This window comes from Chelonoidis abingdonii, chromosome 3 (genome assembly GCF_003597395.2).
Source record: "Chelonoidis abingdonii isolate Lonesome George chromosome 3, CheloAbing_2.0, whole genome shotgun sequence".
In the NCBI taxonomy this organism is placed as follows: domain Eukaryota; kingdom Metazoa; phylum Chordata; order Testudines; family Testudinidae; genus Chelonoidis; species Chelonoidis abingdonii.
Window position 1 is genome coordinate 148,123,459 of NC_133771.1, and position 23,893 is coordinate 148,147,351.

The window sequence follows — 23,893 nt, forward strand, 5'->3', positions numbered from 1 at the left end:
TATGGCTTAGGTGGTATCCCACAGTGCCCATTTTGAGCCGCTCTGGAAAGCCATCTGAATCAGATGCCTGGCGAGGTTAGACAGGGAAAGCCCGCCACTTTTGAATTCATTTCCTGTTTGGCCAGCGTGAGTTAGCTCACCAGCAAAGGTGACCACACAGAGCTCAATCGCACAGGTAACATGCAGTCTCCTGAGAATTGAAAAAGAGCTCAACATGGACTGCATGGGAGGTACTGGATCTGATCGCTAACGGAGGCATTCTTTGCTAACCACTCTGCTCCAAAGAATGAAATGAAGAAAACATTGAAAAAATTTCAAAGGCCCGATGGGAGAAAGGTCCACACCAGGGACTCATGCAGTGCAGAAGTGAAAGTTTTTTAAGAGCCTCAGACAACCTACCAGAAAACCAAGCGCACAACGGAAGAGTCCGCGAGGCAGGCCGAAACATGCCATTTCTACGCTTGAGCTGCATGCCATTCGCGGGTGCGCGCCACCATTTACCCCACCGTCCGGTGGATTCCGCATGGTGGTGTAATTCAGCCATGGCCTGAAATCTGCGGACAGTGAAAGAATCGAGGAGGAGGAGAGGAGACGAACTGCAGAGAGCACACAAGCACTCCATTCTCCCCAACAGCCAGGGCTTTTCTCACCCTGATGGATTACCCTCCAAGGCCACTATATCCACACAACGAAGCGTGGAAGAGACCTCTGTGAGTGTTATCTTTGTAAATATAAAACAATGGTTTAAAGCAAGCGGTTTTAAGTGCATAATTTGCCCTAGCTGAATGCATTCGCGCGCAGTAAAGTTACTGGAAAAGTCTGTTAAATGTCTGGGGATGAGCGGAAATCCTCCAGGACATCTTCCATGAAGCTCTCCTGAAGGTACTCAAAGCCTTTGCAGAAGGTTTCTGGGCAGGGGCAGCCTTATTCCGTCCTCCATGGTAGGACACTTGACCATGCCATGCTGTAGCAAGGCAATCTGGTATCAGTTGCATGACAAAACCTAGTACCGTATGGTCTGTGTTTGCTACATTACAAGCAAACATCCTTCTTTATTCGTTGTGTACCATTCTTGTATCCTCGCTGTGTATCTCAGAGACTTGATATCGTTCATGATACAAAAACGCTGTGTTAATTCAGGAATTTAATTAAGTGGACAGAGATGGCTTTGGGGCTGTTTTGCCTGTGGATTAAAGAATCCTTCCCTGCATTTTAGCACAGCAGGAGAGGGGAGGGTGACTGGCGCTGAGCTTTTTTGCGTTTGGCATAGCTGGTGTCTTTCCCTGCTACCAGCTATGCGGTGCAGGGGAGGGTATGGCTAGCAGCGATCTTCCATGATTACCAGCTACGCGGTGAGGAGAGGTGAAAGCGATCATCCCAGGAATTGGATGGGGTGGTTCTGGTGCTGCACATTAATAGGAAAGAAGCAGCATCAATGGCTTTGCTTGCTTATGGAAAGGAGGGCGCGATATATGAAGGCTAGCAGGGCGAAAGATAATCTGGCTTAGCCATGACCACATGCAAGCCGAATCTGCATGCCCGATCTGCTTCTGTGATCTCTAACACCAAGCGCAGCACTCAGTATTAAAATGCAAAATGCGACTTGTAGTGAGATCACATGTGCTATGTAGGTGAATAGTGTTGTCACCATGAAAGAGTATATACTTTGTTCTGTAAAATGTATCTTTTAAATACTTCTTACGCTTTTTCCCTCCTCCTGGCAGCTGCAATTTTTCCAGTCTCCCTCCTCCATCTCCGAAGGCTATCTCAGATAAGACAATCAGAAAAAAAAAGACACCAAAGACGAAATGTTCTCGGAAATCATGAAGTGATCCGCACATGAAAGAGCTCATCTGAATGAGTGTGAAGGACTGTATCAAAGCTACAGGAAGATGCCAGTGACCGTCGAGACAGGAGGACCAACGTGAGGATAGGAGGACGAACTAGGAGAGGAGAGATGCTCTAGTGAGAGGTGGTGGGCAGGAAGATCTGAGGTGTCGGGATGCAACTCTGTGGCTGCTGTGTGATCATTACGGACATGCTCCGACGTCTGGTGGAGCTTCAGGAATGGCAGCAGGATCAAAAGAGTGTCACTGCAGCCCCTATATAACTGCCTCCCCCCTCACCATGTTCCTTAGCCTCCTCACCCACCAGATGACTAAGAACACGTGGAGGGAGGCTCCGTGCACCCACCTATTCCACCCCAGTGGACAGCCCAACCAAAAGGCAGTCATTATTTAGAAATTTTTTAGTGGCCTTTTCCTTCCCTCCTGTCCTCCTCCCAAACCCACCAGGCTACCTTGTCAGTTCTCGCCCTCTTTTTATAATTAATAAAGAAGATACATGATTTTTAAACGAGAGTGATTTTATTTCCTTAGGAAGCAAGCGGTAATCGAAGGGAAGGTGGGGCTTACAGGGAATGAGTCAATCAAGGGGAAGGGTTTCATCAGAAGAAGAAACAAACACAACAGTCACACCATACCCTGGCCGTGATGAAACTCGTTTTCAAAGCTCTCTGATGTGCACCGCTTCCTGGTGTGCTCTTCTAGTTGCCCTGGTGTCTGCCTGTGCATAATCAGCACCAGGTGATTTGCCTCAGCCTCCACCCGCCATAAATTCTCCCTCACTCTCACAAGAGCATTGTGGAGCACACAGGAATCAGTAATAACAAAAGGACATTGGTTTTGGCTGAGGTCTGAGTGAGTCAGTAATGTGGCCCAGCGGCCTTATAACGCCAATGCACCGTTCTCCACCCATTCTGCACTGCTCAGCCTGCAGTTGATCTGCTACTGTCCGGCTGCCTGTGTATGGCTTCTGCGCCATGGCCTCACAGGTAGGCTGGTGTTTAACAAGAAAAGAATCCCAAAAAATGCTACGGCACTTTTCAACTCACAACCTAGCATTAAATAATCTGTCAAAAAGAAGGCATGACATACTCCCTTGCTGGCCAGCTAGACACCTATATGCGCAACACAATAAGTCGAATTGTGTCTTTGACACGACCCCCACTAAGTCATGCACCACTCCAACCCTCCCATAAGATAAAAAAATGTTAGACGATTCATGACCCGTCCCTTGATACTCCACCAGAGCTGGCCACCTAAGTATCGCTTTCGGTTATATGTACTGGTTGCCCTAGTGCCCCGGTGCCAAATAGGAAAGATAATGTTCACGTAAAATACAATAATACAACACAATCACCACAAGTTAAAGAATCCCATGCAGAAAGCCATCCACTACGACCTCACATTGGCATCACAACTATTTTCAGTAAGCAGCGCTTTAATGATTGCTTTGGCTAACTTGCATTCACAGCAGCCCCATAGTAGATTTTCCACTCCAAATTGATTCCCGACTGACCAGTAGCTGTCTGGCGTTGCAACTTCCAGGAGCTATCGCCACTCGCTTGTGAAAACTCGTGAGGGCTGCTCTCATCTTGGTATTTCTGGCATTTCAGGGCAGGGGAAAGTAAGTCTCAAAGTTCCATGAAATTGCCCTTTACGCATGCAAAAGTTTCGCAGCCACTGGGAATCGTTCCCAAACTGCAACACTATGCTGGTCCCACCAGTCAGTGCTTGTTTCTGGCCCAATCGGCGTTCAATTGGTAGAACCTGCCCCATTACCAGCAGGATCTCCAAAGCAGAGGGTCCCGCGATTTGAAGAATTCTGTGTCCATATCCTCATCACTCTCGTCGCCACGCTTGCCTGTAGCCGCCTCCTCCTGGACTGGTTTGCAGGTCCTCTGCTCCAGCACTGACTGCATGAGAATGGTGAGGTGTTTACAAATCCATGATTGCTGTCTTGAGTTGAGCAGAGTCCATGCTTGCCATGCTATGGCGTCTCGTACAGTTCATCCAGGGAAAAGGCACGAAATGGTTGTCTGCTACTTGCACAGAGGGAGGGGTGAGGCTTACCCAGAACCACCCTGCAACAATGTTTTTTGCCCCATCAGGCAATGGGATCTTAACCCAGAATTCCAATGGGCGGGGAGACTGCAGGAACTATGGGATATTATGGGATAGCTACCACAGTGCAATGCTCCGGAAATTGACACTAGCCTCGGTACAGAATGCACACCACTGAACTAATTGCTCATGGATGCACACCACTGAATTAATGTGCTTAGTGTAGCTGCGTGCACTCGACTTTATACAATCTGTTTTAAAAAAACAGTTTCTATAAAATTGGAATAATCTCGTAGTGTAGACATACCCTGAGTCAGCCAAAAAACTTTTCATAGAGTTTCTCCTGGAGCACAGTCCATGGCTGAAAAGCTACTGTCTGCCAAAAACACGCCCACCCTACTGAGAGCATGGACATTGCTCCCTATCAGACTCTGAGATTCAGACATATTAAAAAATTATTTTATTGAACAGGAAGCAGCTAACATACCCATTTACCGCAAGACATGGAAATCATTTTAAAATGAAGATAAACCTATGTTGATTATTTAACAACACAGTTATCAGGATTTGAAATTTAATAGGGGGCTAGTCCAAAAATTATATACACACACAGATTAATAAATAGAAAAATAACCGTGTAAATAGGCACTCTTAGCATTGTATTTGAACTCTTGTGCATTAGACTGAAATATACCCAAATAAAATTTAGGATAGCAAACACTCAAGTTATGTTCACGTACACCCAGGAATCATACTGCGATCAATGCCTTCACTAATGTGTTAAATGCCTGCCAGCCTGCATGAAGGTTGCACAGATGCTCCATTGTACATCTGCACTGATGACGTGGTCATTCCGAATAGCTCTCTTTCCCAATCTGTTACAGAATACCTGTTTCTAGTTTCCGGAATTGGGAAATAAGCCTCATGTTCAGTCTGTGATGAACAACGTCTGATACCATCTTGCCTTAAGAAATAGTCACGCATAAGCCAGCTTGAGAATTGACTGTAGCATTTATGTAGATGATATAGACAGCAGATTAATACATTTTGGAGCTTGCACTCAAGAGTCTCCTATACAACAGTCCTGTGGCTCTTTTCCCCTCCAACATGGCTCAACTACACTGCCTCAGAGCACGAATAAGATCAACCAAATGTTAGCTAACAGTCCTTTTTAAATTTATTATAATAAATGACTAGCAAAAGACTGTCTCAAACAGAAAACATCACATTAATATCACAGATTGTGATGTCTGCATACATACAGGATCGTGGATAGTGACAAATTCATTTGTGGTGCAACTCCACTGCGCTTTTGAGAGCTACACCGGGAATGAATTGGCCCCCTAGCATCTGAGTAGGCAAACATGGATCGTTACAGATGACCTGGATCTACTGGACAGGAGGTAAGACAATTCTGGCGTGACCAAAGACTCAATGCTGGTTGTAGATAAATACTAGTTGCACTTCTATTCCATTTACAGTCATGCATGCCGTAGTAGAAGCCACCAGCCAATAATGGTAAACACAGGATACTCACATCTCGGGGGGGGCAGAGGAAGAGGTTTTAGCTATTTTATGCAGACAAATATTGTAAGTTTCTGTAACACCTTTTTGTTTGGTCTTGTATCATTACATCTACTAAGAATATACCATATGCTTCACTTATATCTGGTTGTATCATGGGAAGAGGGAAAGTTCCATATAAAAATCAATGAATAATATTTTAAAATATTTGAGGAAACTAAAAAGATATTTTATAGCAATTTTCAGTACTGGAAAAGGTATTTTTGGCAGTAACACAGTAAGATCTTTATCACATTCCAAACAATGTTGTATGTATTTTGTTATTTGTAGTCTTACCACTAATTTCTCTATTAGGCTTTTTTCTATTGTTCTGTCAAAATAGTTCTTCCAAAAAAAATTACTTGACAATAAATACAGTACACCTCTACCCTGATATAACGCGACCCGATATAACGCGAATTCGGATATAACACGGTAAAGCAGTGCTCTGGGGGGGCGGGGCTGCGCACTCTGGCAGATCAAAGCAAGTTTGATATAATGCGGTTTCACCTATAACGCAGTAAGATTTTTTGGCTACCGAGGACAGCGTTATATCGAGGTAGAGGTGCATATTCCAGCTTTTGTGCTGCATGAGACTAGGGCTTTCAATTATAACCCTCTATCTTCCTACGTTCTTGAGTTTCTGACAAAAAATTCCATCCAGCCTTTCAGTCCCTCACAGTGAACTTTAGTGGGGAAGGTTTCTACCATTTTTCAGTCAGAGGGTGGGGTGAAAAAAAAAACAAAAAACTTGTTAACATTTTAAGACTGGCTTGCTCACTCATACCTCAAAGATGACTTGGACAAACCCCACATTTTGCATGCATGTCATTCTTATTGAGAGAAGGAAAAGGAAATTAATGATCAAAAGACATCCAAGGAATGGAAAAGTCTCTTAGGAGCGTGATCAGCTGGCACTTGCTCAGCTTTTAGCAAATTCTAATACTGATAAGGCCTCTGAGTGCTACTTCAAAATTATGCAAATCGAGGCCCATAGCCTACTCACAATATCCCTGTTGAAATAAATGAAAATATTTGTGTAACCTACACTAACACAGTGTGACTTTGCCCCCCTCAAGGATCACACAAAGGTTCACAAATGTGAGCAGACGGAGCTAATAGGGTAGGGGACTCTATCTTCAGCAGCAGGATCTAAATGCATAAGCCTCAGAGGTCCCAGGTTCAATCTGTACTGCTAATGACCATCCTTTGCTATCACCTTTGTAATCATTGGCGGCAAAACTAAATCTCTAGATCTAAAAGCATGAGCTTCTTCTACCTCTTGTCTAAAAGACCTTGTTAGCATGAGGGAAGTAGCAGATTCCTAAACCTCAGTAGGGGCCAGCCACTAGAGGGGAACTGAAAGCAACACTCTATAAATCTAGGTTACATATACATGAGAGAAGCAAGAAGAATTACATCTTGCAATTCTATCTTTCTGTTGCTGCTAAAGCCTTAGATAAACCAAAGAACAGGGAAATCCAACTCCCTTTGTGTAATTTTGAAAAGGAGTTTGGAGCTCAGTCTGAGGACCCTCTTTAGGGCACAGAGTTCAATAGATTAACTATTCTGATTTACTGATTTCCAGAAAGCCTTTGACAAGGTCCCTTGCCAAAGGCTCTTACGTAAATTAAGTTGTCATCGGACAAGAGGGAAGATCCTTTCATGGATTGAGAACTAGTTAAAAGACAGGGAACAAAGGGTAGGAATTAATGGTAAATTCTCAGAATGGAGAGGGGTAACTAGTGGTGTTCCCCAAGGGTCAGTCCTAGGACCAATCCTATTAACTTATTCATAAATGATCCGTAAAAGGAGTAAACAGTGAGGTTGGCAAAGTTTGCAGATGATACTAAACTGCTCAGAATAGTTAAGACCAAAGCAGACGGTGAAGAACTTCAAAAAGATCTCACAAAACTAAGTGACTGGGCAACAAAATGGCAAATGAAATTTAATGTGGATAAATGTAAAGTAATGCACATTGGAAAAAATAACCCCAACTATACATACAATATGATGGGGGCTAATTTAGCTACAGCTAATCAGGAAAGAGATCTTGGCGTTATCGTGGATAGTTCTCTGAAGATATCCACGCAGTGTGCAGCAATAGTCAAAAAAGCAAACAGGATGTTAGGAATTATTTAAAAAGGGATAGAGAATAAGATGGAGAATATCTTATTGCCCACATATAAATTCATGGTATGCTCACATCTTAAATACTGCATACAGATGTGGTCTCCTCATCTCAAAAAAGATATACTGACATTAGAAAAGGCTCAGAGAAGGGCAACTAAAATGATTAGGAGCTTAGGGATTAGGGGTCCCATTTGAGGAGAGATTAAAGAGGCTAGGACTTTTCAGCTTGGAAAAGAGGAGACTAAGTGGGGCTATGTTAGAGGTATATAAAATCATGAGTGATGCGGATAAAGTGAACAGGGAAAAGTTATTAACTTGTTCCCATAATATAAGAACTAGAGGCCAAAAAATGAAACTAATAGACAGCAGGTTTAAAACAAATAAAAGAAAGTTCTTCACACAGTGCAAAATCTGTGGAATTCCTTGCCTGAGGAGGTTGTGAAGGCTAGGACTATAACCGGGTTTAAAAGAGAACTAGATAAATTCACGGGAGGTTAAGTCCATAAATGGCTATTAGTCAGGATGGGTAAGGAATGGTGTCCCTTGCCTCTGTTTGTCAGAGGGTGAAGATGGATGGCAGGAGAGAGATCACTTGATCATTACCTGTTAGGTTCACTCCCTCTGGGATACCAGGCATTGGTCATTGTCAGTAGACAAGATACTGGGCTGGATGGACCTTTGGTCTGACCCAGAATGGTCATTCTTATGTTCTTATTTAAGTAAACCTTAATCTCCTCCTATTTATAGCAAGTGTAAGTGGGAGAATTCAGCTGGCTGATCCATGAACCTGGTCATTTTTATTCTGCAGAGGTCAGGTTTCAGAATGTGCCTCCTTAGTGGCTTTGTAATGGAGAAAGAATCCTAATGAGACAAGCCAGAGCAATATCAAATTGTAGCACAAGTGTATGAACAAATACATCCAGTGTTTCATGGTTCAATCCACTCCCCTCACGGACATTCAATAATCGGTTCCTTTACATTTTTGCACAGGTTTGAACTTCATACAGGTTGATGATAAAAGTCACCATCTGCAGGTGATAAAGCACATTCCCCTGTCAGAAGCATCTTTTGGGGGGGAAAAGAAGGCTGGCAAGATGATCATCTTTTACAGCACGGGAGTGATCACAGTAAATAAGCTTTATATTATTAAAGAACCCCAGATGCTATGTGAAAACCATTCCTACTATTCAAAGAACAGTTTCAAGAAGTTACATTGTTTCCCAAATAAATAATCATGGGGATCTGGAAATATCTACAATTGCCTTTTAGTATTGTGCTGTTTTCTGAATATTTATGTGTCTATTCCCATTAGAACAGGGGTGGGCAAACTTTTTGGCCCGAGGACCACATCTGGGTATGGAAATTGTATGGCGGGGCATGAATGCTCATGAAATTAGGTTTGGGGTATGGGAGGGGGTGAGAGCTCCAGCTGGAGGTGCGGGCTCTGGAGTAGGGCTAGGGATGAAGGCTTAGAGGTGCAGGAGGGTGCTCCAGGCTGGGACTGAAGGGTTTGGAGGGGGATCAGGGCTGGGGTGTGGAAGACGGGTCAGGGGTGCAGGCTCTGGGCGGTGCTTACCTCAAGCAGCTCCTGGGAGGAGCAACATGTCCCCCCACTCAGCTCCTACGTGGAGGCACGGCCAGGCGACTCTGTGCCCTGTCCCATCCTCAGGCGCTGTCCCTGCAGCTCCCATTGGTTGTGGTTCCTGGCCAATGGGTGCTGCGGGGTCAGCACTTGGCGGAGGCAATGTGTAGACCCCTTGTTACCCCTATGGATAGGAGTCGGAAGAGGGACATGCCGCTGCTTCCACAACCTGCACAGAGCCATAGCACGCGCGGAGCAGGGCAAGCCCCGGACCCCACTCCCCGGTGACAGCTTGAGGGCCAGATTAAAACGTATGAAGGGCCGGATGCGGCCCCGGACCATAGTTTGCCCTCCCCTGCATTAGGAAGTGCTTATCACCAAAGGCACTTTACATATATAGCAGGTGCAAGCTATAAAAGATGGATAAAAGTGCAATAAAAAAAGCCAACAAAAGATGGTTAGGTTTCTTTAAATATTTCAAAGCTAATGATCCAAAACACCGCTGAACCATGTTTTTCCTGCCTCATATACTTGTCTAAACATGGTGAAATCAAGATTAACAGTATTCAATACTCAAAACATTCAACAAGATAATACACATTATCATGACACCTGTATATTTAAAGGAAACATATTACACGAGTTAGTGCGTTTAAAATTATAATCGATGTATTATATTCCTTTAATGCTAAGGGGACTGTTATTATATTTCTGCTCCAGTTATAAATGTATTAGTCATCTCCACAAGTAGTTAACTGAGAACAGTTCCCCCCTCAAAAATAAGCTAATAAACAACTTCATACTTAAAAAATTTTCACAAGTGACATCAGTGAAAGTAATAGATGTTGATTGTTCATGAGAATTATTTTGTTCCCTGTTTATTGAAAATGAGTCAGTTAATTAGGAAATTTGTTATCAAAACTGACGTACATATATTTGTTATTTATTGACAGAGATGTTATTTTCTCCTGACTATGGTGGTGAGCTCGGCAGAACTCCAGCAAGCCAATTCAATTGAAAGATTTGAAATGCCATTTCAGAAAATAAATACCTTCCCCTACATAGAAATGAAAGCTGATAGCATTAAGAATAAATTTAGTCATTGTCCACAAATATCTTGTGCACCAAAGGAAAGAAGCATAGCTATTTCCATAATCAATACTATAGTAGTTATGAAGAATTATTTGTGAACTTAAAATCACCTTGGAGATTACTGATGACTTGTAAGATTATTTGCACCATCATATTTATCTACCAGGGCAAACTGCATAGTGACCACTGTCAAATTAATCATCCAGTGAAAAATCAATAAGCAAAAGGTGTTAGCTCTGTAATGCTCTGTTGGACATAGTCATGTCTCTGATAATTCCCCCTTGGAGTTTATGGATCCTACATGACCTCTGTCCAACCTCAAGCAACTTTATCTCTGGAAATTCTATTAGAACTGGTCCCTGCATCACTGCCTACAGTCAGGAGCACAAAGCTTGATTTGTATGTTTCAGTCCAACTCAAAAAGAACCAGATTTTATTTTTAACCTTGTTGAAATTTTGTAAGCAATTGCATCCCATTGTTCTCTAACACCCCAAACTATAAAAGTAAGAGTAAAACACAAAAGAGCTTCACGGAAAGATTGGAAATCACTACAATGCACTTCAATGATTAGAATCATTGATATAAAAATAAACCACACATAGTGATCCAAATCACTGGAACAAAATGATTCCTATATTAACTAAAATACTCTGCTTGTAAGAATCAATCGCTTAGAAGAATCAAATCATCCAGGACGGATGTGATTCTTATAAAAGGAGAGCATGGTATTTCAATCGCAATTTTACTCTTTCAACGTATTTTGCAGTTTACTTATGGCAAGACATTTTTCTTTTATTAATTCCTAAATTGTCAGGATAAGCAAACTGTGTCAATTTTTCCTTTAAAAAAAGTCCTCTCTATTTATCAGTAACTTGAGAGCTCCTTTGGAGTCAATTCCTCCTCAGATCCCCAGTTCCTAAGACTGCTAAGAGGCTGCCTTGAGATTTTATAGTGGTTGTTGTATTTTCAAGTAAGTAAATGCATGTGCTGCTACATGCTCAGTGTTGCTGCACTCTTCATTGCTACCAGCACAGTTCACCATTCTAAGTCTACTTGAAGGTTCTAGAGAACATATGAAATTCCTCAGCAGAAGAGCTGTAATAGAGGACATCACCCAACAAGAGAGAATCGGCTACAGGTAAGAAGTTAGTTAAACTTTACATTTGGTATTTTAAAAAAATTGAGGCCTAAATTTCTCTAACTTTGGATCTCCTCCACAGGGCCTCACTCTTTACAGAGATCGTGGATGGATGCAGAGAATGGCAAGACTGGCTGAGAACCATGCGTGTAAGGATGAAGATTTTACAAAACTGTTCAGCCAAAACAATATTAACATCAGAGCATGAGCAGGAATGCTTAATACACATACACACACACAGACAGAGCTATGTAGCCAAACGTCATTCTTGGCCCTCATAAAAAAAGCTGTCATCTTTGCCAGAGAGGTAAAAACCCAACAACCACCCTCCCCACAACTCATCTACACAGGCTTGATGTGGACATAAATGCACCCTTCACTTTAGTTCAGAATTCGATAGACCACTACAATGACCAACATAAAAAGCACTTACATGATAACTGACTGTGCTTTTGGGGTCAGGTGGTGTAATATGGGCTCTTCCTGAAACATATATGTATAGTAATAATATTAGAACATATACAGCATTTTGTGTGTTCAAAGTCTGATAACCTTAACTTATTAAATATGCACTAGAAGTTCAAAGGACTATGATGACATTCAGAGGCCACACTAGGAAAGGAGTATAGGTTCATCCTATTGAATACTTAAAATAGAGTAAGAGTAAGAGGTTGGAGGACAGGCCCTGCAGCTCGCCTAGAACACAACCCAGTAGGGTTGAATGTTACATTTTAAATATATACTAGAAGCCACAAAAGCAGAGTCAGGTTTCACAGCTCAAGACGCTTTAAGAAGACACATGAAAAAAACTTTGCAGAAGACAGAAAACTAGTGCAGGATTAAGAGGGGATTTTTTTGAAAAGCCCTGACATCGGGAATGATACAGTTGCAAAGCAGGTCTTAAGGGAGCAGATTTGCAAACATAGGTCTAATCTTAGGGAGCAAATTCTGATCACACTAACTTCAGTTTGATGATGTTTTAGCCCTCACAGCGGAAACAATTTTGTTCTGCAGCCCCAGAATAATCCTGGAATAAACTGAAATACAAAAATTATCAGGAATTAGGGTGGGGGGAAATAGTCATCTATGTTGCCTTTAAGTGAGGTGGCCAATTGTAACTGGGAAAGATTTGCAGAAAACCACTGATAGATTTAGATAGCCAGTGAACAGAAGAACCAGTTCTTACTACTTTGTTACTAGTCCCACAATTTTGAGCACTTGTTTTTTATTTTTTGGCAGCAATCACTTAAGCAACTGTAACTACCTGAGAGACAGAGAAAGAGAGATGCCAATCCTAGCAGATGGAGAAATGGAGAGGATCCCCTAGTATGTATATTTTAGGTTTAAATTTTCAAACTGAAATGATCACACAACATTATTTTGGTGGAGAAAGGGATATAGCCCTACAAGTTTCAAATACCAGAAACCAGACAAAACCCAACATGATTCATAGACTTTAAGGCCAAAAGGTACCCTTAAATCAGTGGCTCTGAACTTTTCTAGAGTATTGTGCCCCTTTCAGGAGCCTGATTTGTCTTGCATACCCCCAAGTTTCACCTCACTTAAAAACTGCTTGCTTACAAAACAGACATAAAAATACAGAAGTATCACAGCATACAGTTACTAAAAAATTACTTATTCTCATTTTTACCATGCAGTTATAAAATAAATCAATTGGAATATAAATATTGTACTTACATTTCAGTGTATAGTATACTGAGCAGTATAAACAAGTCATTGTCTGTATGAAATTTTAGTTTGTACTACTCTGCTAATGCTATTTATATAGCCAGTTGTACAACTAAGCAAATATCTAGATGAATTAATGTACCCCGAGGAGTACACGTACCCCTGGTTGAGAATCACTACCTTAGATCATCTAGTCTGACCTCCTGTATATCAAAGACCATTAAATTTCATCCAGTCATCCCTGAATTGAGCCCAATAACTTTGACTGAAGTATAACTTTCAGAAAAGCATTCAGTCTTGATCTGAAAATGTCAAGAGAAGGAGAATCCATCAGTGCACTTAGTAATTTGTTTACCATGATTAATCACTGTCACTGTTAAACATTTGTGCCTTATTTCTAATTTGACTTTTTCTGTCCTCATCTTCCAGCTTTCCTGTTCTGCCTTTCTCTGCTAGATTAAAGAGTCATTTAGTACCTGGGTATTTTATCCCTGTGAATGTATTTATACACTGTAATCAAGTTACCTGCCAAGCTCTTTTTGATAAACTAAACAGATTGAACTCTTTAAGTCTCTCACTTTAACGCACTGTCTCCAGCTCCCCAGTCATTTTTGTAGCTCTTTTCTGATTTCAGACTAAGTGGCCTAGAGAGTTACCAAGATCATCCTGCGTATTAGCAAAACATTAGCACTTTTTGGTTTTGTCTACATAGCGAATTAGAATGCGGCAAGCCAGAGTGTGAATCTACAGCACACCAATTTGCTTCACATTCATTTACTGCATTGTAGCAATGGCCACATGGTAAAAATCCCCAAGTGCAGCCTATCATATTGCAGGGTGTAGATTAAAAGCTTGGCCTGCCACATACTAACAAATCATGTAGACAAGACCTTCCAATCTTCTGGAATTTCCCTGGCATTCCAAGATTTATTAAAAATTAACAACAGCAGGTCAGAGATCTCCTCAGCCAACTCTTGTAGGACTCTTGAGTGCAAGTTGTCTGGTCCTGCAGATTTTAAAATGCTTATCCTTAGTGGATGTTATTTAACACCCTCCTCCATAACTACTGTTTAGTTACTTCACTGTGTTTGTTTTTAAAGCTCATCAATAATTTATCATTTATTATTATTATTATGGGCTGTCTCACGATTTCTGAATTCTTGGAGTTGGTTAAGTAACGCATAAGTGACCGGGAAAAGCTGAGTCTTTCTGAAGTAAACAGAACACTTACCAGATTGAGTTTACAAACCTCTCTTAGAATTAGAGGGAATGAGATGAAGAGGTAAAAGAGACTCGTGAAACTATCTTCTGATGTCCCTGAATCTGTCTGACAAATTTGCTTTGGTTAGAGAGTCATCATGAAGGTTCCAAATTCTACACTCCCCAATGAAGGTGCATTAGTCAGGTCATACTCTGACCCAGAGAGATTAAATAACTTTCCCAAGGTCACAGAGGAAGTCGATGACACAGCTGGGAATTGAACACAGATCTCCTGAGAGCCTATTCAGTATCTAATACTATCCTTCCTTCAAGCATCATGATCTCAGAGGAAGGTCAAAAGAGATTCACTGCACCAGGTTTGACTCAGAGTCTTATTAAGATCTTGTGCTAAGTACAGAGATACTCTAACTATATTCAGCAAAGCTGCGGCCATGAAACTCTCTTGATTTACTCAAAGGTCGGCTTAAGAGATGTAGAAAATGAATAAAACACAAACGCATTGTGGATGGAGGCACTGTTCCAGTGCCAAAACATCCCTAGCAACCTCCTTGCCTGGGACAGAAAAGCCATGAGAAGTCTGCCACCACCTGGAAAGTAACTACTGGAATTTGTGTAGATGGAAAAACCTAGCAAATGGATCAAATGCTGGAGTAAATTTTATCCATGGAACAGAAGCAGGACTGGGCCCTTTAAAGGCATCGAAAAAGTCAAATTACTTGTGTGAGCTTAATGTTAAAGGGGGACTGTCAAGGTTGAGAAGCTGGAATTCCGACCTTCTCCCTCTTTAAACAAATTCTAAATAATGCTCTAAAACCAAAAAATGTATCCCTCTGAAACAAGGGCTTTAAATCTTAAGGTCTGATTTTCAGGCATGCTGAGCACCCACAGCTCCCCTGGACTTCAGCTAAACTGTGGATGCTAGGTGTTTCAATAAAATCAGCCCTTTAATCACTTGGGGTTAGCAAGCCAAACAAAACTTCCTAGGATTGTTTCTGTGCTTGTATATGAATAATGCAGTTCACTTTTCTCTTCATTCTCCCTCCCAACCCATTTTTCCTACCAACTCTCTACTCCATTAAAGCAGTATTTCTAGTTACCTAAGGGTATGTCTATACTACCCGCCAGATCTGCAGGCAGCAATCGATCCAGCGGGGGATGATTTATCGAGTCTAGTCTAGAAGCAATAAATCAACCCCCGAGCGCTCTCCCGTCAACTCCTGTACTTCACCAGTGCGAGAGGCACAAGCGGAGTCAATGGGGGAGCAGTAGCCGTCGACTTACTGTGGTGAACAGTAAGTCAATCTAAGTACATCAACTTCAGCTACGTTATTTACCTAGCTGAAGTTGCATAACTTAGATTGATCCCCACCCCCAGAGTAGACCAGGCCTTGGTTGTGTAATCCTAATACATTAAGTAAGAGGCATTCATGTTCCAAATACAAGCCATTATAGAACATCACAGTGCCATTTCAAAGCCTAAATTATTTTAAAGTCTAAATTAAATTGTGTGTTGAGGGGTTAAGTGGTACCGAGCGCATTATTCTGGGAAGTGAATTCCAGTACATTCATGGTACTCCCATTGACTCAGAGTCCCAGTGACTGTAGCATTAGGCCCTAAAAACAGAACACTTTACATCTGAACATCTCTACCTTGCTTTAAACACATCTGATTCATAAACAACAATATCCTTGATTGACACTGAGTATATGTAGTTAACTCTGGATGAGAGTACATTTTTAGAATCCTTGCTTCGGCCGTTTACTAGAACTGGTTTCCTATACAAGAAAATACTATCCTTGAAACTCCAAATTTCCAACTAGGTCCTAGAAACAAAGTGGAGTTATGAATTTTATTTGTAAAATGCACTGTTACCAAGCCTCATGGGACATGTATAATATTTAATGAAATGCATATTTGATCACATTTTAACCAAAATAAAAACAGAACACATTCACTAAAAAGAAACTAAACTCCAACCCAAGACAAAAAGGATGTGGCAGAAACAAGGCTACTCAAGTGTATGCTTGTTACTTTGAATATAATTTGTTAAAGGATTCAAAAATAATCCAGAGTATCTGTCAACCCTGGAATTAGATCCATTTATTCTGAACATCTCATACAATGGTGGCAGCAGTTATGGGATGCCCAATGAAGAGCCCATTATAGTTTCTCATTTATAATCATTAATTTAAAATACTCCAAAAAGTGATTACATGTTTAACCCTGATTATTTTAAAATGATGCTTTAATGAAAGAATTTTAGATAGCTGTCTCACATTGAGTAGAAAGTTAATCATTCTGTTTGTTCTCCCAAAAAGAGTTTGTTTTATTTAAGGAAATTAAAATGGATATTGCATACAATTGAAATTTATTACCCAGGAAATTACTGGTCTTTTCAAAACCTGAAATATGTGATTGCGAAGGTTTTTTTCTTAATGAATTCTACAAATGTACACTTGAAATAAAATTTTTAATTGTACTGACAGCTGGCTTTTCATTAGCAACTATGGAAAAAGCTAGCCCGAAACATGGGGGGCAAAAAACAGCTTTTTAATGCAGAATTATATTTTAAATGACAGCTCCAAGATAAATCAAATCAATCTATAGCTAGCAAAGCTCAGAATTTTCTCTTGCAAGTTGCAAACTCTACTCATACTCAGAAAAAAAGCACACAAAGGAATTCAGATCATCGCTAGACATCATTAATTCATGTAGTGGATGCAGTTTCTCAGCCCACCGTGATTGGCATAGTAGATAGACAAAGCCATTGTTTTTCAACGTCCATCCATAAGGAGCAGCAGCATTTTCACTCTCTCAGTAATGAAGCATAACTACTCAGATTGCAGAATCCTGTGTTTCAGCAAAGATCAGTCACGCATTTAGTAGCAAATGCCAGCAAAAAATTTAAAATTTAACTCTCAGCTTGAAATTCAGATTATCTTTCCATTCTTTGGCTGTTCTAACTCTTATTTCAGCTTCACAATGAACATTATTTTTAATGCACAATGTCATACAGCTTCGAATGGCGACTTCTTATCTCAACTATTCCATCAACAACATTTCTGAACCATTTCAAGATCTTGCCTCTTAGATTCCCCCACACCAATCAGATCAAACCTCTCATCACTCCCATGTATGCTACTCTGATATTCAATCAGTCCTCTCATACTACCCTAATCCTTTTCTCTCCCACACATGCCCTAAGATCCTCTCACAGCATCCCTCTGTTACTCCATTGCTTCCCAAATTCTATACATGCCTCTCAGAAGCCCTATCTCAATTAGTTTTATTCCTGCCTGTTACTGTTCACTCTCAGCTCCCCACGACTTTGCTCTCAGAAAGTTCTGAATATTCTGTGTACCATTAAGATATCAATATAAATTTCAATAACTGAACAGTTATACGCATGCTCAGTAGCAAACTTCCAATGTGACTATCCAGCCAATATTTGTAAGCTAACAGATTTTAAAACTTTTTTTTTTAAATCTGACAACTACTAAATGATTTATGTGAAAAGATAGCTGGGACTCTTAGAACTTGTCTACACAAATATTTAGTCCTGGTTGACACTCCAGAGTTTTGTCGACAAAAGGCAGTTTTTGTCGACAAAACAGTGAATGCATACACACTCCGATGAGACTTTTGGCGGCAAAACTTCCTTGCTTTGGCAACAAAATAAAACCACCCCGACAAGTCACATAAGGCTCCTGTGCAAAATTTTTCTCAACAAACTGCCAGTGTAGACACTACATTTGATTTTATCACTTTAAACTGGCCTCCAGGAAGTGTCCCACAATGCCCATCCTGACCGTTCTGGTCAGCAGTTTGAACTCCACTGCCCTTCATCCAGGTAAACAACCATCTGCCCCTCCCCACGAAAAGCCCCGGGAATTTTTGAAATTCCATTTACGGTTTGCTCAGTGTGGAGAGTTCTCATCGCATCTTCCCAGGTAACTTCCCAGGTGGCTTTTCACAGCCAACGCTCTCCTGTTTGGACCACTGCGGAACTGCTGGATCTGTTCAGTATATTGGAAGAGGCGGCTGTGCAGTCCCAGTTGCATTTCAGCTTTAAGAATTTTGATACCTCCAGGCAGGAGAGGAGACGCTTGGTAAGTAGTTGTGGTTTGTGTAGTGCAGAAGTGGGTTCAGGGAATAGAGATGTACAAGGCTGGCTGTTTCTGTGTGCTACACATTCCCCTGTGCAGCTAATCAGTATGGCGGAACAGGGAGTTGATGCACACCAAATCTCATGAGAATCCTCCAGACAGATCTCTAGGAAACCTTCCTGGAGGTACTTGGCAATCCTCAGCTGAAAGTTCCTCAGCAGAGGTGCTTTGTTCCTTCCCCCATTGTAGGAAACTTTCCCGTGCCATTCAGCAATCACTTGTGCAGGGACCAAAGCAGCACACAGGGAGCAGCATAGGCCCAGGGCAGAAACCACAAGTGTGTAGTAGATGTACCTTCACTTCTCTGCTTATCCTCAGGAGTGAGATATCTGCCATAGTGACCCCTGCATGTGGAAAAGTGTGGGAGAATTTAGAATTTTTTTCCCTAGTTGGCTGCACTGCAACCCTTCCAGAATGCTTTTTTCCCCATGTAGAGCGCTCCCACATCCCCCCAGCCAACACTCATCATGCTTTGGTTGTTCGCAGGGATGTGTGTTTGCTAAGGGTCAGTGAGAAAGTAATTATTATGTTATCAGAGGTGTATTTCACTGAAATGTTTTAATGCTGCGTGTGAACTTCATCATGCTTCTGTGCATTGTTTCTTGTGCTTCACCAGATGTGTCCTTTTGGGACACCCCACACACATGGGCAAAGCGTCTCTGCCACATAAGAAAGTGCCCAAGACAGAGCAAAGAAGACATGTTCCGGGAGGTACTGCACTTTTCAAATGCAAAGAAAAGGGAACACAAGGAATGGAGGCAAGGCAAAAGGCAGGACAGAAAAGAAAATCAGGAGTTTGTTAAGGACACTACTGTGTGGATGATTAAAGTCATGGAGGAGCAAATACAGATGCTGAAGTCCTTAATAATGCTGCAGACTGAGCAGATGTGTGCCCACCCTCCCTTGCGGCACATTCAGAACTCTTCTCTGTGCCCTCCCCGCCCCCCCAAAAAAACTCCACCTCCACATTCCTTTTTGCTTTCCAGGACTTCTTGGTTTCCCCTTCACTCCACCACCTTGGACAATTTCAAAATGAAAGCTGGATGTATACACAGCTTTGAAAGTCTGCCCTTCCCTGGTACCTCCTTTCCCACTAAGCATATTTGTGTGTGTTTGTGTGTGCTGTTTCTTGTGCAAAAAAAGTTTTTGAATGATAACTCATCTTTATTTGTGTCCTAAATAATTGAGATTGCAGCCACTACCCAGGACATACACAGACAGTTTAATCATTTGCTCACTGGAATGTAAGGCCCCAAATTTCACCATTGCTTCCTAGGAAAACTACATGTAATGTAACATTGCAGTACCAATCACAGAGATATAAATTACTGGTTCTCATTTTCATTTGAGTGTTGCCTCAAAGTCTCCCTGATTCAAATTGCTCCCCTCTGATAGCTCTGGTATCTGGCTGGTCAAAATCAGCAGCCAGGCAGTCTGCCTCAAAACTCTGCCCCTGACCAAACCTTTTACCCTTGCTTCACACAGATTATGCAACATACAACACGCGACTATGACCATTGGAATATTATCCACATTGAGGTCTAACCTGCCATAAAAGGCATCACCAGCGTGCCTTTAATCTGCCAAAGGTACATTCCACAGTCATCCAGCATCTACTCAGCCTGTTGCTGAACTACTCCTTACTGTTGGCCAGGTTTCCCGTGTAACATTTCATGAGTCACGGCTGTAGATGATGCTGACCCACCTACAAGATCTGATAATGGAAGATCATTGAGAAGGCAAGAAAAATATCGAGATTCAGTACTATCAGCTATGACCATATCTTCAGCATGTTAGGAATAAGCAACTATCATCTGTTATAAGAGTGAGAACCAGAACTTAGAAACCAGCACTTAACTACTACAGTGATCGGTTTCAGAGAATGATGTTGAGCAGTGTCTCTCTTACTGTAAGGGTCACACAAGGCTGCTTTTTGTTGCTCTTCCTGTTTAAGGAGTATGTGAGTTTGGCAGGGGAGATAAATCATATAGAGTTACAGTGTCCTCAGCATGCTGATTAAACTGTTTTTTATCATTTTATCAGACACAGGCCTGTAGAGTTCCTTTGCTTTCCTAACACTTGCTAAGGCAGGAACCTGGATCAGAACAAGCTTACTGATCTTCAGTCCAGATAACAGGAAAGTGATGCTTGTTGGCAGTGGAAAGCAACTAGCGGAACAGATGAAGATTCTGACAATTTCATCAGCTGGTGGAGCATGCACACCACTTGCCAAAGAGGTCTGCAATCTCTGCATTCTTTTGGATCACAGACTGTTGCTGAACTGCAAAGTAGCAACAATAGCTCATATCAGTTTTTCACCTGCATTTTGTACAGAATTATCAGCAAAGCCAGGCTGCACAAACTCGCTATAGTCATTTCATTCTTTCTTGCCCCTATGTTAGCCTACTCTGATATATTTCTGGAAGTTTTTGCTACTGAAGAATACAGCAGCTTGATCACTTAGTGGAGCAAGTCAGTGTGGACACCTGCATTTCACTCACCACACTGGTTTCCCATATGCTTCTGGGGGTAGTTTCAGATTACGGAGAACTGGTCCAGTGAGCAAAACAGGTGCAACATGCTCATGCTGCTCCACTGAGCAGTCAGACCACCATATTAGTCTCTCTCTGTCACTCCCAGCCTCCCTTAACAATGCACCATGATACATCATGCAAGTAATAATGCATGCCACAACTTGTTCTAGTAGCAGCGGGATCCCTAGGAGCTACTCTGATTTACTCAGCCACATTTGAACCTGGGGTTCCACCGGACAGACAGCATGTGGCAGTGGGAGCTCTGACAGCTCCAAAAGGGTGAGATGTGAGCTCCCTACTAAAACCAGTCAACTGTGTTGGCTGGTAGAGGAGGAAGAGGACACAAATCCCTCCTCTTCCCTTTAAAGGATACTAAAGTGGACATTGGCACTAGTCTCACATACTGCCTTAGCTCTCTAGCCCTTTGAGCAAGGAGAGGTGGAGAAATGTTTTTTAAGCCCTTGTGATGGGGGTGGATAAACCCCACACTGGAGAATTAAAGGTGCCAGAACAACTCTGGGCCTGGGAAGCCCTGCCGGGAATGCTCCAGTTGGAGAAGGGACTTAAAAGGAAGTCTCTTCAGCACAGCAGGGGGATTGGAGAGGGAGGCCGATCTGTGCTCACTGCGGCAGAGGGACTGTGCCAAAAGCATTGCCAGGGAGAGGTCTACTGCACGGAGCCAGAACTTCCTACCCTGTTGAGACCCATAGACCAGATTGCCAGGGATAACTGCCAGCCATGACGTGCCCCGATAGGGGTGGTGGGGAAAGAATGAAAGAGAGACTCTGGGGAGAGTGCTAGCCAGATTGTAGATAGCAGACTCCTGCCTTACGGTGTTCAAGAGGGCCCCTGGGTTGGAATCCAGTGGAGTGGGAGGGTCCAGGTTTCTCTACCTCCATACTGGGGGACCTGACACCACAGACCAGGGCCGGCCTTTAGGGTGGATGGCCTGGGTGGTTGCCCAAGGCAGCCCGCCAAACAGGATGCCGTGTGCTGCACCCAGCCCAGCCCCTCTCTCGCCCCCGCACTCCTCTCAGCCGGTGGGCCCAGGGCTGCCTTCTCTCTCTTCCTCCTCCTCCTCCTCCTCTTGGCCAGCTGGCAACCAGCTGAGGGTTCCTCCAGAGATGGGGGCAGAGAGGCGCCCTTGGCCACTGCGGCTCCACTCCGGCCCCCAGAGGCTCATACCACTTGGTGGAGCAAGAGGGGTGGGGTAGGGGGAAGCTCAGAGTGACGTTCCCTTTTAGTGAGAGCAGCACACAACTGGTGTTTTGGCCAGCTTTGGCTTTTGTTAGCTGTTTCTATCCACACACTGTGCCTCTCACACACAGTTCCCCCAAAGCACACACCAGGGCTCCCTGCATCCATATCACTTTCCCCACCTGGGCTGTATTGTGAAGCATTAGTAGGGAGCCCTCCTCCCTACTAATGTTGCTCCTCACTCGCCCCTCACAGCACCCTAGGGTGTGCAGGGCAGAGGAGCAACAGTCTCAGGGAGAGTGAACAGCAATGTCAGCTGTTTCATGCATCCAGGTCAGTTTCCTCACGTGGGTACAGAAGGGGGATGCAGAGGTTAGGAATGAAGGGGGTGTGGGGATTAGGGGTGCAGGAGGGAGAGTAGGCCTTTGGGGCGAAGGGAAGCTTGGGGAGCCAATGGAGGCCTAGGGCAATGGGGAGGCACCACGTCCATGGGGGTCAGGGGCACCAAAATGCAAAAACAACAAGGAGTCCGGTGGCACCTTAAAGACTAACCAAGTTATATGAGCATAAGCTTTTGTGGGTAAAAACCCACTTCTTCAGATGCATGGAGTCAGGAAGAAACGGATTTTTTACGCACGAAAGTTTATGCCCAAATAAATCGGTTAGCCTTTAAGATGCCACCGGACTCCTTGTTCTTTTTGTGGACACAGACTAACATGGCTGCACTCTGATACTTGGTACCAAAATGCAAGTTCGCCCAGGGTGCCATTTTGCCTAAGGCTAGCCTTGCCACCCACTCTAACCATTAGGCAGCCAACCAGCCCCACTCAACTCACAGCTATCTCCACTAGCCTCTCTTAGTCTACCTACATAACTTCACCTGAAAGTCATCATACGTATGGTATTTTAAAAATACAGGGTTGACTTTGCACGCACTAAACACCCAAAATTGTGTTTGCATTATTTCACTCTAGTTTTCAACCAGATTCTCACAGATACAGTACTACCACCGCCTGTAAAATGCTCTCTCTTCTAATAAAAAGAAACAAATTTATTAGTTTCTTAATAGGATTAGTTACTTGTTTGACAGAATGGCTAGAGAATATGTGATGTTCACATGCCCTCTTATTTTGGTAGGCAAAATGGTCTGAAGGAAAATAATTACAGGGTTAAAGACAGTCTTGAGATCCAAAATTAAAGTAAAAAAAAAAACTGTCATTCTCTATTTAATAGTGATTTTTCCCATCTGGTATGCAAAAAGGATATGAACATCAATATGAAGACAGAACATCTTTTAACTGGAAATGACAGTGAACTGACTTTGGCAGAAGTTAAGAGAGAATTCTTCTATAACAAGTTCAACTCCCTTAAAGTACATACGCATACAAAAGATATCTGTCAACAGAAAGAAAAACAGCTGGCAAAGTCCTTTTTACTAAATAAATCTTTCTTCCTGCAAGTATGTGTCACATGATCAGATTACTGTTATAGCATAGTGTGTATGCTTTAAATTAATTCTGAACCATCAGAACCATTTCACAAAGCATTCTGTGATCTCACAAACAAGTGATCAGCCACAGATGTATGATGTAAAATGTATTCAGTTATTCACAGAAACCACAATGATATACACAGTTGTTTGTGCAGAACCTCCTAAAATGCAATACAGAA

General features: G+C 42.4%; 1 protein-coding gene across 3 annotated transcripts in view; it reads right to left on the minus strand.

Moving 5' to 3' along the window:
* SMYD3 (SET and MYND domain containing 3) overlaps positions 1-23,893 on the minus strand; it is a 701,794-nt gene that overhangs the window by 619,487 nt on the left and 58,414 nt on the right. The window contains exon 1 of one of the 3 annotated variants that reach the window (XM_075064202.1): positions 14,335-14,353. The exons of the other annotated variants lie outside the window; for them this stretch is intronic. The gene's annotated coding sequence lies outside the window, so the exon portion shown is untranslated. Of the gene's footprint in view, positions 1-14,334; positions 14,354-23,893 lie in introns of those variants that run through there. 3 annotated transcript variants of the gene reach the window in all.